The sequence below is a fragment of the Osmerus mordax genome, chromosome 13 (assembly GCF_038355195.1).
Source record: "Osmerus mordax isolate fOsmMor3 chromosome 13, fOsmMor3.pri, whole genome shotgun sequence".
Taxonomy (NCBI): domain Eukaryota; kingdom Metazoa; phylum Chordata; class Actinopteri; order Osmeriformes; family Osmeridae; genus Osmerus; species Osmerus mordax.
The window spans coordinates 11937946-11956322 of record NC_090062.1 but is presented as its reverse complement, the minus strand read 5'-3'; the positions used below and the strand labels follow the sequence as shown (position 1 = coordinate 11956322).

The window sequence follows — 18377 nt, the reverse complement described above, 5'->3', positions numbered from 1 at the left end:
CAATGACGCTGTCGGTGGCCCCATTTCATCAATTAATGAGTACCTGAGTTGGGGAATAGCAAGGGGTAGAATGGGAGCGGGTAGAATCATCCTCACAGCAGAGCTAATTGTGCTTCATATGTATGACAGACGCACATCTTTATTTTCTTTCCCCATGGTGCTGTGATGTAGATTAACCATCATGAAATTAGATGGACCACAACATCTTTTTTCTGGGGTCAACTTAATTTCTAATCAAGTATTTATTAGTCGGGGCACCACCTTGAAATTGTTTTAGTAACCAAGTAAACCTATAGTTTTAAATGTAATAATCAGTAGTCTGAAGCGTTTGATGTTAGTGTGAGGACAGTCTGAATTATTTCCTAAACAGACCCTCGTAGTTAGTCATAGTCACATTCAGGCCGGCCCTAGGGTTTTGCGGGGCCTAAACAAAAATAATGTAGGGGGCCCATTGCAACGGGGCCCCTAAGTCTCGTTTGAGAATGTTACTTCTGCCTCAAGTCAAGTGTCATTGGTCAATCAAAACGTTGAGCCTCGCCCACATTGAGGCCACGTTGAGCCTGTCATTGGTCAATCAACGTAGAGCATTGCCCACATTGAGCCTCCCCCCGAATTGCACATTGCAATGAGGGGTACTTGGGAACCATGGGAATTTAGATTCCCATATTTGATTGGTCCAGCTGGAAAGGACCTGCGGCGATACCAATTTATGCTGCCTCTTGTATGTTTGTCTGGGTAAACTCAAAATACAAACTGGTATGTTTCCTCTCTTAAATGTTCTCTCCTTTACAAATTGAGGCTAACACAACACAGGATAACTCATTATCAATCTGACCGGAGCTGTATTGAATCCATATTGTCTTTAATGCACGCATATGGACCCTGTTGAGGAAGGCTGTTAATTCCAACACAATGGAGGAGAGGTTGGTAGATAGAGGGAGGCCTCAGCTAACTGTGATTGCTAATACTGAGGCACCCCCTAAGCTGCGGTTCTCCTTTGTTCTGTCCTTTGGTGAATTATGCTCTTCACATTCGATGAAATAATTGCAGCACTGAACATCATAATGCTAATTAGAGTTTAATTAAATTGAGAGCTGGTTTTCCTTCACAGTTGTGTTCAATGAGCGCCCCTATTAAAAGGAGTATATTATGCTGTAATGTGAAGCCACCTCACAGATTGTGTGACTCACATACACATTGTTTATTGGAATTGTTTTCACCAAGAGACTAGGACCTTGGAAGTTCAGCATAATGTAAGTGTGTCCTTGGTTAGCTGATAAAGGAACTTTAACAATAAACTAATTAATAAGCAAGGCCAATAACTACGAGTCCTTAGAGATTGCATTTTGTTTGATGCCGTCTTTTGAGTGGTGAATTACATGGGGTGTGACATTCATACAATACGCATGTCACCAAAACAGTACTGACCCAAGAAACATATATACTGTACAGTGCAGTAAACCATTTAAACTAGTTGCCAGTTGAGGTTGACTGAATCATGGCTGCAATACAAATTAAAGCTACATCAAGGTAAAATTATCAGACTTCATCAAAGCGTCTTTCAAAGTGTCATTGCTGCTCCAGTAAAATAAATGGCCCAGCTATTGTTGTGGAGGGTATTGGGAACAACTTGTGAATGATGCATACCCTACCTCTGCCTGTGACCCAGTTCCTACTCCTGGATATCAGGATATTTACCGAAGCGTAGTGGATGAGTTGCCATACACAAGGGGGATCCATGGTTCAACCTCTACCTGCGACTCTGCCGAACCTCATAATCCAAACCAGAGAACACACAACACCATCAAGCAATAATCTTGCCACTAAATTTAAACTATAGTTACCGACCAAGAGAATACCTTTCTCCAACCAGGAAAATAAGGCTGTGCTGGTTGAGGTGGTGCCTTCCTGGGAGAGGCACCACAAGCTGCTGCTTCTCCTATTGTTTTTGGATAGTTTGTCCAGGTGTTTCTAAAAAAACCACTGCAGAGTAGTCAATGACTGGCAAATAACATGCTGACAAAAATACTGATAACATGGTTCCCGCAAGGCATGGGTTCATTTGAACATAGAATCACAAAGTGCAAAACATGGTGAGTAGCCCCAAGCTCCCAAAATGTACTGTATGCTTTATGTGGACAACTTCCAGGCTTCTGAGGACTACCGGTATGGCTGATATGCTACCATCCATATGTGGTTTCTCTCTATACCCATTGCACAATGTGAAAGCTGTATGTTGACAAGTCAAGTCGATAGCACTCAGTGAGCATTCAACATGTCACGCAAACTACAGTCCCCAGAGACATCCCGACATTAGATCCAGACCACTGACAGTTGAGCTTTGAGATTACTTCAGCATATTGTTTAATACACCTCAACAGTGTGCAGATCATGGTGTTTTCTTGAATATAAATGGTGGACATTGTTCCTGTTAAAGTTCTTTGGCTTCTCAGTTCTCCATCATCAACGATAACCACATCAACAGACAATTTAATAGTTTGGCCACCAGAGCGGGAAGATCTCGCTGGGGTGTTTGTGTGCACCACTTTTGCTTCATGGCCATCCCCTTAAATCACTTTGATTGAGAGCCTGAAAAATAACAGCAGCAACCTTTCATCCGACTTACTGAGACAATATATTGCCTGGGTGTCCAGCATTAACGTGGATTAACATGACAGATCGGAGGCATGCCACACAATCGATATTTGCGTCAAATCAACAAAGTCTCTCCAGCAGAGAGAAAAACAAACAAACATTGAAAAGGCTAACCCTGGAATGCTTGGCGTGTGCTAGACGCTCCTTCTTTTCACCTTGTGTGGTTGTGTTGGTAATCTTTTTCCGGTAAATATATGTAAAATAAAAATATCAGTCCTCTTCTCAGTCCTTATCTAAATGGATTCAGGAAAGGCAGGCAAAATTGGTTATTATCAATAATTATCAAGTTATTATGTAAAGGGCAGCCACAAACAGATATGTGAGAATGGGCTTGTCTGTTTATGGTCAATTTATCTTCATACATAGGGTCCAAATTGAAGGAATCTAGAAGGTTGAATCAGACGTTTGAAAATGCCACATCACATCACTGACATCAACAACAATGCAACGCAGAGACAGTCATCTGGTGGTGAGATGTGAGCCGACTCTCATTCATGTTTTCATGGAACAATCTTCTACTCAGATAATTCTGCGGCTGTGGTTTATTATCCAACCTGGACCTAGCATTATCATACTAACATTTTGACCTCTTCAGTATTGACATTGGATTGCGTGTCCTTGACCCATCTGCCACAGGAAACACATTTGACTCCACTCTAAAGGTTACAGTGTTTGAAAACAGGTTAAGGTCCCCTCCCCCTCCAAATTGAGTTGTTTATAAATGTTGTAGGCAGTAAGTCTTAGCTTGTATTGTGTATTTTCAGATACATTACATTGTTATACACAAGGCCAGATGAAACTACTGCAAGTGCTACTTATATGATTTATAAATTATATAAAGAAAACATCAACATATATTTCCCTGATGGATGGCATATCAAGGCCTGTGTGACCCAGATACAAAGGACCCCAGACAGAGATCTTTCCCTTTTTGATGGCTTTGTAAGAGAAGCCACCAATGATGGCTAACATGGCTGAAAAATAGGTCCTAACCAAGAGGTGCACATCTAAAACCATGTATTTTGGTGAGTAAAATGTGAAAGTATACAGTTTACATCCCATGAAGCATCGGTGGCTTCTTACCAAAGAGGCCAAATTGTACAAATTATTTACACTTTTCTGTTCTATACAAATCTTCAAACCAATTAATATATGAAAACCTTAGGCCTACATATTGTTTTCCAAGAAATAGTTTCCTCATCCATTTAAACTTTACTCTTAGGTCTCTGAGTAGAAGCAAATTAGTCTTCTGCAAGATAATGCAATCTTCAGTAAAACTACAAGGCAACTGATTCTAACATGTCAGAGAGACATTGATGAATATTGATTCATCCTTTTCTGGCCAAGTGAAGCAGAAAGCACATTTCCCGTTTGTTAACACTGGAAGGTAAAGTCTAATCAGTCAAAGTTATTTCAGGAGGAACCTTTCACTTTTTAACAACCAGAGATATAAACCCATCACAGTACTGAGAGGAGTGCAAAAGAAACGATGAGGCCAGAGGGACAAAAATACACCAAATCCATCCTCATCAGGAGAGGTAATAGAAGACACTGATGCTATCATACTGCCCATTCAATGACACATTTCCTCCCGTAATGATATCTAGGCAAGAGAGAGGTGATTTTAAATTAATTGCTTGCACTACCAGTCTGAGGTTTAAATCCTCTTTCTAAGCTCTCACTTCCATTGACATAGCAGATGAAATAGAGCATTACGTATAGCAATGGGACCTAGATTTTATAGTGCTCTTTATTTATTAAACATTTCTTTGTGGTTCCCATAATGGCACACTTGGAATCAAATGGTTCTTTGAGTTTAGAATAATTGTGCACTTTGTATCGTTGGAATTTGTCGACTTCTTTACCCTTGAAATTAGTTTGCGTAAAGTTAAAACCAACAAAGGTTTACCGGGGACTAAACCTTTTCTCTCTATAGGAGTAAGCAATAACAAGTAGCTACATAGCAAAATCTATAGTAGCAAATTTGTAGTTACATAGGAACTGCTATGTTGTTTCATTTTATAATGGTATACCAGTACAAGTAGAATTTGCAGAATTGTATGGCATTAAAGTGTAAAGTGTTGCCATATATTTCTATCCTTCCTTCCCAAACCCCAAACCAATAGGTAGAATAGAACAGAAAAATAATCAGAAAAACAATGCCACCTATTACATACAGCCTGTATTCTGTATGCATTCCTTGATTAATATAAATTCATTAAACAAATATGGCTGGTTGTAAAATGTTGAGCTCAAGTGTACAGCGGAATCTACGATTGATATAAATGAACTCTGCAAATGTATTGAATGGGTGGCCTTGGATGTTTTAGAGATAGCCCACCCCAAAGCAGAATTACAAATCTCTGGACTGCAGCCAATCTCATTGCCAGATGTGTTTAGGGTTCCATTACTCTGAGCAGAGCAGAGAGACAACACTGTTGCTTCTGCTGGACATAATTTGAATAGGACTGGGTCGAATAGTGTTTTTTGTGATTGCTTTGCCAGATAGCTAGGGCACTGGGAGAAGAGGACTATGTGCTTGTCTAAACGGACAAAGACAACCCGTCTAAGATTGTGAACACAATCTTTTAAAGCATAAAGCATTTATGAAACATAGAGGGTGAGTTGGATCTCCTGTCGGTTAGTTTCCACGCTTTTAACTGTGCTAGGCACCTAGCGAGCGATAGGCCTATACTAGAGATCCAGTGAGAGAATGGTAACATGGTAAAATTTCACTCACATTTCAGTGAAAATAGTATTGTAAGACAACTAAACCAAAGATGAATGTGTTATAGCCTACATTGTTTATGTCATTGATCAGTCCTTGAATATCTAAACATATGTGTTACAACCCATTTGAAGAGTAATGAACAAAAAACGATCAAGTCTAAAAGCTGTTATAAATGATGAATGGCAAGTGGTTGCCCGCCTGTTTGCTGAAACAGCCTAGTTAAACGAATTCCATCACTAACAAGCAAGCACTGAGCTTTTTGCTTTTGTGGTTCCAGGACTGGGTGATTAACAGCGAGCAGGTTGGTAATAGCAAAACTCTGTGAGAGTGAGGATTCATGCCGAGCCCCATTCGAAGCTCTTCCACCCCTGCTGTCAATGACCTTTGTTCCCAGGTGCCTTTGTTTTATCCTTCAGATATACCGCTGGGGGTACATTGAAAACGTAGTCCATTTTGAACCTACGGAGAAGTGCATCGGGCCGGAATATAAGACTTCTAACATCCTGCAGAAAAAAACAGCTGTTCTGAACAACTTCCACGACCCTTTATGAATCCTACCTGAATTTTTTTTGAGAGTATAAAATACTGTCTCACTTACAAAATCTCCTAAGTAAACCAGAAAAAAAGCTGCTGATGCTTTTAGATACTAAAAGGTGTGATAAAACCTTGACCATCAATCAACTAGGGAAACTGATTTAGAAATTAGCGTAAAATGACTGATGGTCAAAGTTCCCTAAAATGCATAGCAGGGCCCGCTGTTACGGCCACATGCTTATTTTCAAATATTTCTTGATGTGAACGTATACTTGTGATGTGTTTTCTTCCCTTCTGTTTCTCCGTCTGTGATTGGCTCGCCAATGTCATGTGTCGTTATAGGTAAGGAATGGGTGCCACCCCGTTTGTTTTGTATTGGGCTGTTTTTGGTAAGGTAGTTAGGTCACTCTTTTACAATATACTTTTTTGGGGTTCTTCCCTTGTTCCACTGAAGCGTTTGTGTAATAAATCTCACTTTTTGTATATAAAACATGTCTACCTGTTGATGCCTCAGGAAAGCTGGCTGGCCGGATTCTAAGGGACTGTTACCACCCATCCTTCAGTCTTTTTACCCCGTTGCCTTCTGGCAGGCAATACCGAAGCATTCGGTCTCGCACACGTAGACTGGAGAATAGTTACTTTCCAAGGGCCATCAGGTTTAGGAATGGACACTGATACACTCTCGCCACTTTCTCACCAGCCACTTTACACACTGTCACTTATAGCTACTGGTTGCAATATTCAGCAATATGGCACTAATTGTTACCCTACTTGTCTTTCGGTTAGTATAGGTCTAAGGTTAGTATAGGTTATTATGTGTATTAGAGGTTTAGTATACTGTATTGTATATTATTTTGTATATTTAGGAGGTTTATTAATTTGTGCTTACCATATGTGTAATTGATGTTCTGTAATTTATGTTCTGAGTACTTATATGTTATGTTATTCCAGGTTGCTTTGCGTTGTCTTGTCCTAAGAATTTCAGTGCCCAGTCTGACTGTGTTGTTCTGTGCATCTGACAATAAAGACTTGAACTTGAAATGTGCAAGGTACTCACTTCAAGCACATTTGGTTTATTTGTTAGGCCTCTCTCCATAGAAAGGGACAAACCAAAGAGAGGGTCATCATCACACCCACAATCATTAGCAAATGTAATCTCCATGCGTCTGCTGAGATAGGGAGGGTCAACTACTTTTCAACAATAATCATCATTCCACAGCTAAACTACCGGCTGTGAATGAGTACCTTTCTTGACACTAAACTCTTGTGGCCAGCTGGGATTACTTGTTATGATTGATTAATGTAGGCCTATGTCAACCAGTATATACTGGTTGATATAGCCCATATATTAAATCACAACATTAGAATTCCAATATCTTTTACACTTTAATTATATAAAGTACATAGGTACAGAAAATTCTCAATGTACATTTATTCATTTTTTTTAGCAGACGCTCTTATCCAGAGCGATCAATGTAAACATGGTACCAAATCAACTGCCAGCATACAGTATGAATATACTACCATACAAGAGTGTTACAGTTTACTAGGCAACCTTGCAACTAATATACACAAATAATACAGTTTTTACATTGTTATTAAGTAAAGATTCCAGCTATGGGTTCTATGTAAGACAAAACAACCAGACGCTTTCTGAAATTAGAAAAAACTCAGAAAACAAAATGATTGAAAAAGCACAAGATCAAATGGAAGACAGGCCCGGGTGTTTGTTCTGGTGGTTAGGAAGAGAGGAGCTTTGAAGAACATTTTTCAGAAAGCAATTTCGCTTTGCTTGTTTACAGAGTGGCTGAGTTCCACGATTAATACTGTACGATGAAACACGGAAAATACTCAGTCACCCGCCCCTATTCTGGAAACCAAAGTATGTTCACGATAGGTGACCGACCACTGGGCTTTCAGAAGCTGATTAAAAAATGATAAAGGAGATGCGACCAACATCTAGATTATCATATATTCTTTGTTTCTTGCACACACATAGAAAGAAAGGCATATTTATACTGAATTGTATGGTACTGTCCCTTTCAACTGAATATTACATTCTCTTTTGCAAGGAGCGAAATATTAGCAACAAAATTGTCTCTGTAACTACTGTAAATGACACGCTTGACCGGTTCATTTGTAGACATCTTTACCTGTAATTAGACTGAATGCTCTAATCAATGAAGGCCAAAATCAGTGAAGATTTACTCAGACAAACTTACAAACTTGTCTTGGCAGTCTGATTGTAATTTATTCTGTCAAGGCTTTGTGCTTTACCATGTCCCTTTGTCTCACAAACACTTCCACACATAAAGGCCCCATTATTCCATCTATCGCTCATTCTTCCTAGGTCTGCCACTAATGATGTACTCCCCTCCACACTGAACAAAACAAAACCTCTGCATTTGAAAGCTACCCCTGGGTTTCCGATTATCCAACACTTTACAGGAGACACAAGATCTTGACTAGGTAGCTGCAAGTAACCTTGGACAACAGGGAAACCTTGCACTGACTACCAAGTATTTAATCAAACAACATTTCTTTGAGCAAAGACAGGCTTGCAGAGAGTCGATCACAATTAAATATCTATATTCCTCGGAAGGAGTACAGTTCCCGCTGCTCTGCTAAAGTCTGTTCCGATGAATTATTTGCTGTGACAGCAAGATCTGTTTCTGCACAGTGCCACTACATGTTGCAACGACCACTACGTTTCATGAATCCTGTATCATGCATGGGCATGGCCATACATGGTAAGTGCAAGGTTTGTTTTCCCATCAATAGTTCAGTTGAGAAAACAAAAACTAACTACCAGGGGTTGAGGATATTTGATTTTGCTTTAGTATGTAATTATGTCAGTGTACAGTAGGTAGGTAGGTACTTTATTCATCACTAAGGGGAAATTGCAGCATTACAGCAGACAATAACTTTTTTATAAAACAGGGAAGAAAATGTATATCCAAAAGTGATTTCAGATCAATTTTCCTCAGTTCTCATAGCTCCACTTGCTTGAAAACATGGATGTCAATGTAACTGACCCCAATTAGATTAGCAACTGTGTTACACTGATTTTACAATAAGGTAATGCATGTTTAGTAACTAGGGGTGGAACAATATATTGTGGAACAATATATCGCAATACAAAATGTTTACAATATGTATTGTAGAGTTATGGCAATATTTTTACAATATGATGTCCGTTTGATCCTATTGGTTGAGCGCACAACCTACTCTGCACCTGCTTGCATTCATTGCATTCACAGAAATTGCTTGAACTGAGTTAACTAAATTGTATGTACAACACAGAAAATTATATATATTTGTTAATGTTTTCAAAATAAATCTGTTAATTGAATTTCAGTTTCATTTAACATTTTCTTCAAAATATCGTGATACCTATTGTATCGTGAGCTGAGTGCTGATGATGGAAATGAAATTGTATGGGCTTCATAGTCTACAGTAATTCTGAAGTCTTCAACCTAAAGCTACCCATTGAACACTAATGCTTTAATACTTAATCTTAACTGCAATACTTCATTAAATATGAATGCTTGGAACCCAGTTTATGCTTAGGGAATAATGTTCCAGAGAGTAATTTGTGCACTGTATGATACAGTACTATCTTCAACATCTTGTCCTGGTTAAGGTTCAAGACTTATCTCTGGAGGTCTGGGGCAAAATGTACAAAGGCACTTATGCATGAAAATGGGTGCAGAAACATGTATACATGTGAGGCTGCAATTTTGAATGTAATCAAATTCATTGTCAATACTAAGTGTTGCCAAACTTCTTTGTCCTATGTTTTTTTTTTCATAAGGTGAGAGTGATAGAACACTTTCTTAGTGATGATAGAGAATGGCTCTTATTAATGTTTTCCTCTCAGCGAGGGGGAACTTCAGGTAAGTGTACCTATCGGTCATTGTGGACCCCTACTGGGACACAATATGATAAATAAATGTGGTAAATTAACCATCCAGTTAATGAAACACTGATAGAACAAGCAAATCACTGAGTTTTTCTTTAATGCGAGCTTAAACAGCAGGCTTAAGAGACATAATGAGGTCATGAGTTTTTTATTTAGACGTCCAGTAAATATGGATCAATTGCAAAAGATGATTATTTTGGGGGGGTTATACTGTATTTACAATGATTGTGCTTCGAATGAAGAATGAAATGCTTTGAATAAAACAGATTAAAGGCTAACACCTAAAAAAGAAACGGTTGAGCGTGGACCGGTGCAGTGAGGCTGCAGTCGAGAAAAAGACATATACACAGTGAAAAACCGTGAAGACAAACTTCACAAGCTACAATGAAGCACTACCAACTCCTACACCATAACTGCTGTTTTGTGCATGGTCAAGGTAGAACAGCACAGCATAGAGCTGAAGGAGTAGTTGCGGTCTTAACGGAATTTAATATTCTGCTCTCACTGTTGCTGTTTTAACACAGCTGATAGCTCATTTAGAGGGAAAGGAGCCTTCCTGTGGCCAATCCAGAAATGCTGCACTGGTGTACGTGCATGCACAGTATAGTATGTATGTGTGTTTGTGCGTGCATTCATGCGTTTGTGCATGTGTGAGCATCACCGAATGAAATGGCTTCATTGCATTGCCAGCTAATTACTGACAGGCTTAGGCAAAATAAATTAGTGTAATTAACTTGGCCTGCAAGACTATGACCTAATTGATCAACATCTTGGCACCTGGGTTCCTCTAGAGTTAAGGCTTTGAGAGTCCCATACAGGGGCCAGGCCCACCCAGACCCGCCCCCCCCCCCCCCCCCCCGCCCACCCCCCTTGGCTCTCCGGTTTGGTTTTCCAGGCACAGTGCCATCCTTAGAACTCAAAGAGCACCTGGCCCTGCCCAAGTCTCCAATCACTGACCTTGTCTGCCCGGAGGAGGCGGGGCATTCCCTAGAGAGCTGGATGATATTATCTGGCAAGTACAGTACTGTCCACATAACTTACTAGTCATGTAGAGACATAGGTTCAAGAAACATTTGCATAAATGGCAACTTCAAACTGAATAAGGACATTATCTTTGAAAAAGAAATACTAACGTGAAAAAAGGCCAGTGTCCTGAAATCACATCACTTTGGTTTATCATCTTCTCATCAACTCTTGATTCAACAGATGAATCCAATGGTTAAGGAAAACTTTTGCATAGCTTTTACTTAGAATCTACAGTATGCGGACAAAACACACACCTTTTTTAAATGCCACTTTATCTTCCATCTGTGAACCTTGCTCTAGTGAGCTTGTACGCCTTGAGTGGCATCAATAAGATGTCTTCACTGACAGCTCTACAAACCCGACTGATGAAGCGAAAGTATTCAATAATGCAGCCATAACTCACCCCTGCTGAAGACTTAAGTGCATTGTCAATACATAATCATAGAGTAGTATTGATCATGTTTTCTTTTACAATAATTACTGGGGCAAGAGGGAGAGCACAGATATTTGCTGTAACGGAAAGTCAGTACCATTGAAAATGGTATTATCCTGATGAACAGATTAACCTCATAATTAACATGCATTGATACTAGCATGATTATTGGTTACAACTGGCAAAGATTAGAATCCCTGTGCTGCCGCCTCACTTCTGCAGCCTCAGTCACGTATCGCTCCATGTGCATCTCTACATGATCAGAGATGACAGACTGGGGGTGGTTTCTTTCTCTCTCTCTCTCTCTCTCTCTCTCTCTCTCTCTCTCTCTCTCTCTCTCTCGCTCTCTTTCGTCCTTTTTCTCTATCTCCCACACATGCTCCAGCCCCCTCCCTCCACCTCTCTGTATTTCTCTCTCATGCCCAACAAAGAGCACATTCTCAGACTCCCACCCAGACTCGTCAGAATCCTCCCTGCTGTCTCCTTCTAATCCTCCTACGGAAGAGGCTCACATTACACCATTCTTCACTTTAATGCATTTTAATAGCATTAATATTTCCTTTTGCCTCTTCAGCTGCAACAAACACCCCTTTATGCCTTAAAATAGCTGCTTAAGTGCAATTGACAAAGCAAGTCTATCAAAACATACACCTTCGAGTGAGCGCCATAATGATTCATTGTGGGGGGAGATATCTGTTCTAATACATTGCGACAGCAACCTGCGCTTCTCACTTGGTAAACAGGCACTGGCATAACTTAGGGAGGAGAAAAAACTGACTGTAAGAGTGCTCCCAGGAGTGTAACTTCCTCCTTATGTAGCAGTACTTCAGAAATGTGGCAACATGAGTCACGGTCACCTTCTGTGCCATCTGAGTTCCACCACGAGTGACAGAGAAGGTCAGCCTGAAATGACGCTGTTCGTGTGTGTGTGGGTATTTGTGGTTAGGGAGTGGGGGGGTGGGTACGGGGGGTTCAAGCATCTCTAACATCATGAATAGCCCAACGAAAACATCCCAACTGGACTGTGCTGCTTTTTCGAGGAAAGAGAATCCTCCCTCTGCATTATTCAATGGATACGCTCTCCCTTCTAAATACCAGGCGGTGAGGATTGTTTGACACCCCCAATGAATAATTAAGGGGTGACCTTTTGTTCCCATTAGAGGTGATAGGCTTAAAGCACTTCCTGGGTGAGGCCCCAGGCTGTCATGTATTCCTCACATGCTCGTAAGGAGGGCTGCATATGCTCATGCTTCTGGAACGCTTGTGTCTGTATACAGAAACACCTGTAGAGATGCTCAACCAGAGTGCTCACCTCTACAGACAGGCACCCTGTCTTGTAAGCCGTCCAAAAAAATACAGAAGTATGCTAATTTCCCCTCAGGATACGTTAAGATACTCAACCATTATTCATTTTTCCCGAAATTTTAAATAAGCATCAATTGAATATTCACAAACATTCATGAAACTTATACTCAGATTGTTTTCAGTACAAACCCGTCAGATCAACAACAGAGCAAACATTCTCAAGTACAAATTGTGTCAGTTTCTCTCTAGTGAGAAGTGGAGATGGAAAGCAAAGTCCAAACTGAGATGGCAAAGCAAGGTGATCTCTGAAGGCAGTTTGTATGTTTTACTTACATATAGACCTTTGGCAATATGTATTATATGGTATGTGGACACCTGACCATCACACCTACAGTTTACATCTTTGGACATCCCATACTAAAACTATGGGCCTTAATATGGCTGTATACTTTTTTGCAGCTATAAAAACTGCCACTCTTCTGGGAAGGCTGTTCACAAGATTTTGGAATGTCCATTCAGAATTTGTGCCCATTCAGCCACAAGTACATTACGGAGGTTGGGCACTGATGTTGGGTGATTAGACCTGGCTTGCAGATGGCATTAGAATGAGAATAGAATTTATCATTTTCCCAAATGTGTTTGATGGAGTTTAGTTCAGGGATCTGTGCAGGCATGTCAAGGTTTTCCACACCAAACTTAGCTAAACATATCTCTGTATGGACCTCACTTTGTACATGGGGGCAATATAAAGTCAATTAACAACAGAGGCTGTTTTTCATGGTTTTGGGCTCGACTCTTAGGTCTATTGGTGGAAATATCAATGCTAAGGCATAAAATGTGATTTTAAATAATTCTACGCTTCAAACTTTGTAGCCTTTTGGGAAAGGCCCTGTAAGGATGAGATCTCTCAGCAGGCAGGCCGGAAAGAGTCACAACAATTATAAAAAGGGTTGACTCGGTTTTATTAGCTCGACGTCGGATCATGCCACCAATCCACAACAGAGTGGCTTGCATGAGTGAAGACTCTCTTACAAGAGTGCTTAAATACAGTATCTGGACATGTTCAAACATAGAATGCACAGAACCGCTTCCTTAACGGGTCTTCAGTGGTCAGTACACTGATACACTAGAACGTTCAGCAGGTGAAGTGATCGTTAATCACATAAGTCCCAGTTTGTATATGATTTGCCTTACTGTTTCCTAACTGTCTGGGCTGTGTGCTATATTCTGCTCAGAGGGGGGCCTCGCTGTATGACCTCTTGACCTCACAGAGACACAAGCTTCTATGTACACAGAAAATCTGCATATCAGGCCTTTTCCTGTTTTGGCTTGATATCGCCCTCATGCGAAAAGTGAGACTAATGAACGCCATCTGACAACAGACCAACAGGTGTAATCACCCCACATCGGTTCCCAACGTCCGTACTGCTCTTGGTGAATGGAAGCAAATCCTGCATCAATCTTCCAATGTCAACTGGAAAGCACTGGCCTTCCCATAAAAGTGAAGGCATAGTAACAATATTGGATCCAACTCCATGTTAATAACCATGATTTTAGAATGAGAGTTACAACAAGCAGGTGTTCATAAGTCGCTCTTATCCAGAGCAACTTACAATAAGTACAGGGACATACCCCCCGAGGCAAGTAGGGTGAAGTGCCTTGCCCAAGGACACAACGTCATTTTGCACGGCCGGGAATCGAACTGGCAACCTTCTGATTACTAGCCCGCTTCCCTAACCGCTCAGCCACCTGACACCCACAGTAAGACTCCCCCACTCTAGGGTCATGTAGCTACAGCAGTGCACCATCATCCACAGCACAGCCTCCCACAGTATCTATCCAAGGACAGAGTCGGTTCAACACAAACAATGTATTCAACTCATTAGACTTATTCAAACAAACGTGGAAACTGCTTATAAAAGTGGAAACCTGCCTTAACTAAATTCAACGTAACTTGAACTAAATCCCGATAGGCCTAAACAGTTACTGATTAAAAGAATAAGGGAACGCTCAATAAAGGATGCACACAAAGACACGGTCATGCACGCACTCTCTTTCTTGCTTATGCACACACAGCGGCAGTAAGACATCCCTTCCTTCCAGCTGGGCTTGGAGCACTCTCTTCCTCAGTTCAGAGGCTCCGTTGCACACCCCGGAGCCATCTGGACTGCTATGTTCCAGCTCCACTGGTCCTCTGCCAGCCTCTGAGCCTCCCAGTACCAGCACAGTGTCTTCGACCACACTCCGTACATGGCTAAGCTTGGCTATGGCTAGAGACCACACTGAGGTCATTCCTTTTTGATACAACACTAAAGAAGGCTTGACTCTCGTCTCATTTGATAGAATACCTCTGGCACCTGGATAAAAATGTCTGAATTGATCGTATTAGGCGGAATTCAGAAGGTAGGCCTACAGACATTACATTTAGCCAGAGCGACTTACAGGGACATTCCCCCAAGGCAAGTAGGGTGAAGTGTCTTACCTAAGGACACAACATCTTTTGGCACAGCCGGGAATCGAACTGGCAACCTTCAGATTACTAGCCCGATTCCCAAACCGCTCAGCCACCTGGTTCCCACTTTGTTTCCAACACTCATTATACCACACTATTACCACTACAAATACCCCTAGATTTTGCCCCTAAAGAAACATGGTGTAGCGACCAAAGAGAAGAACATACTATCGGAGTAGGAGCGCTCTGTTCGTTGTTACTTCTGCACTAGTAACACAAAGGTTTATGGAACTGTTCATGTTTTAAGTATGTACTATTCACAATGTCATTGTTTCATTTTTTTATTGTCACAACGTTTGTTGTACACTGTCAGACAGTTTAGGTCAAGTTGTAAAAAAGTAATGGAAACCAGTCATTTGAATGTATTAGTAAAAGGCTACATTAGGGAATCGGGCTATTAATAAAAAGGTTGCTGGTTCGATTCCCAACAAACCAAAAAATCTTAATATAATCACCTGTAGGTTTATGGAGTGCTCATTTTTCTCCACCAGGGTTTAGGTCAACCATCCACTCTCATGGGATTGACATCCATTAACAATTATTGTGTTAAATTAACACTTTGCAATTTGTTGTGCGTGGATCACTAATCAATCTAGTAGCCTAATGAATTTACCAAAGTGGACCTTTTGTGCACACCTTACCATCAATCACCGTGGTTGATGTTATTTCATGCATTTCATGCATTGACCGGGAGTCAGGTGGCTGAGCGGTTAGGGAAGCGGGCTAGTAATCTGAAGGTTGCCAGTTCGATTCCCGTCCATGCCAAATGACGTTGTGTCCTTGGGCAGGGCACTTCACCCTACTTGTAATGTACATGTAATTTCATTGTGTTACTAAGGAATACAAATATTATAGCTACATTATAGTTATGATAGTTGAAATTACTTCATCCCTGTAATTCAACTCATAATCTGAATTGCAGGCTAAAAGGGTGGGAAAGCAATGCAAAACTAAATCGTTACATTTTATGAACAATTGGCACAGGTAAGCCTGTAAAGTGACGCTATTGTTAGTCTCCATCAGATATTGGAAGAATGACACGAGTTTAGGTATAGGCTATAGTCTACCGATAGCCCACCACCCAAAACAGCTACCCAAACAAAATTACTCAACAAATAGGTTACAGCTGGAAAATAAAGACAATTAGACAATTACGGCTACTTGGCAACACGCACAACAATTTCTGCAACAGTAGTAAAGCTCAACAAACCTTTAAGTGGGATCAGAATATCGTAAAACTGAAGAGAGCCGGAGAGTAGCCTAGTAGGCTATGCCTTCTCTTCAGTCGTTAAGACACAGCATCCTATCTTCAGCATTATTGGAAAGGCACCCGCCTCTTTCGAAAAGGATAGGTTTGAAAATCAAACTAACTAAACGACCGACATTCAGGCAATTGTTCTCCCAAATGCGATACCTTGCACCTAATCCTGATTTGAACTGACCTGGCTGAGGTTCCGTGTAGAACTCGCAAGTGAGAGATGCGCTGTTACAGATGTACAGGACTGCTTGCCTACAGTAGCATGGCCAATCAGGCAGTCTGGTGCGCTTTACTCCGGCAGTTCGCGCTCGACTCATACACCCAGAGAAGTCTCCAAGGAGCGGTAGGCTATTTCTTGCATCCAATGCCACCGGCGCAGTTACACCAATGCTTTAGATCTGCTGAAAAAAGAACGTGGTAAAAGTGCAATTTTATAACCAGTTTTAAATTATATGAATTTTTGTTTTGTTTTAAGCAAGACAACATGCCAAAAAAATGCCCTACTTCAAAACAGCTTTTTTCTGACCTGAGTAAATATTTGTTTTATTTTAAGCAAGACAACATGCCAAAAAAATGCCCTCCTTCACAACAGCTTTTTTCTGACCTGAGTAGAATTCGATGGATGCAAGTTTGTCAAGACACCGAGAGTCTGCTATGATCAGATATCAGACGAGCTTCTAAGGTATCCGCTTGTAGAGCAAAGCTTAATATAGCCTAACCCACAGAACAGTACCACTGACTATGTCGAAGGCGCAGGTGCACCTTCCAAAGATTGTCTTGAAACCTAATTCCAAGTTGACATCTTTGAAGTAATCACTCACACCAGCCGTTCGTACAAAAGCTAAAGACGTTCTTACGTGGAGACTAGAATGTTATGACATTTTGGTACTGTAAGCTACGTTAACCGCAACGATTCTAAATAAAAGGGACAGTAGGCTAGCCTACTATTTAATCAGAATAACTTGAGCAAGTTTTGCTTGATGTGATTAGTGTTGTCCATCATCGTCCTTTACTTAAACAAACACCTGATGATCTTGGTGACGAGAGAGACAGGTAAGATTATGTTTTATTGAAACATTGCCCCTCATAATGGAGGATGCGAGAAGGCACACTTTATTCAAAGTTTTCTAAAAACACTCCTCTGGTAATACCCTGTGTGTGTGGTTGTGCGTGCATATGTGTATGTTCTATATTGTCCAGTGAGCCTGATATTAGCCTTCAACTCAAAGGACATAAACTTTTTTTCACAACTTGGTGCACTGGACAGTACACAGGCTTTGATTTAAGAGCCTCCATGCTGCTCTCTGTAGGCTTTGATCAAAGAGGATGCCTGCATCTGTAACCCTAGCCACAGCACATATGTAAAACAATAGCATTTGGGTAACATCATTCATAGAATAAATTAATATGTTCACTTCCTGTATCCCAGCACTCAGAAGAAACACACCTATTCATAATCTGTCTCTGTGTCACTCTCATGACTGTCATTTAAATCCACTATAGTAACACTGTACAACAATTGTCCCTTAATTTTACTTAATTATGCCTTATGTCCAAGTGAAACCGATTTGAATTGGTTAAAGTCACTCCTCAGTATAATACCACCCACTCACACCTTTTCAGTGGCGTTGCAGGATAAATTGGTGGTTACGAGAGGTGGTCGAGTCAGGAGTAGCTCTAATTGGAATCCCGGTATGGGCAAATGAGGGGGGAAATGTGTGCTGCCGAGGTCACAACAACATCTGTGCCACAAGCATGAAATAACTTCCCATAAAAAAAGTATATAGTAGATAGATCATAAACACACTACTTTTGATAGTACTCATACTACACTGACACAAATTCTCTATTGCACAGAAAGATAACTAAATATTTTTTTTACATACCTAAAGAGCAGATAATCCTTGACTGTTTTAGTTTGATCTTTCACCCTCTATTCTAGGTTTCAAAGGATTAGGTCTCTAACGTCAGGGTTTGGGTGATAGATATCCAGGGCTCCAG

General features: G+C 40.7%; 1 protein-coding gene across 1 annotated transcript in view; it reads right to left on the bottom strand.

Moving 5' to 3' along the window:
* The window catches only part of LOC136955639 (carbohydrate sulfotransferase 8-like), an 86710-nt gene extending 70313 nt beyond the window's left edge, over positions 1 to 16397 (bottom strand). The window contains exon 1 of the mRNA XM_067249378.1: positions 16329 to 16397. The gene's annotated coding sequence lies outside the window, so the exon portion shown is untranslated. The remainder of the gene's footprint in view (positions 1 to 16328) is intronic.
* Between the last annotated feature and the right edge of the window lie 1980 nt (positions 16398 to 18377).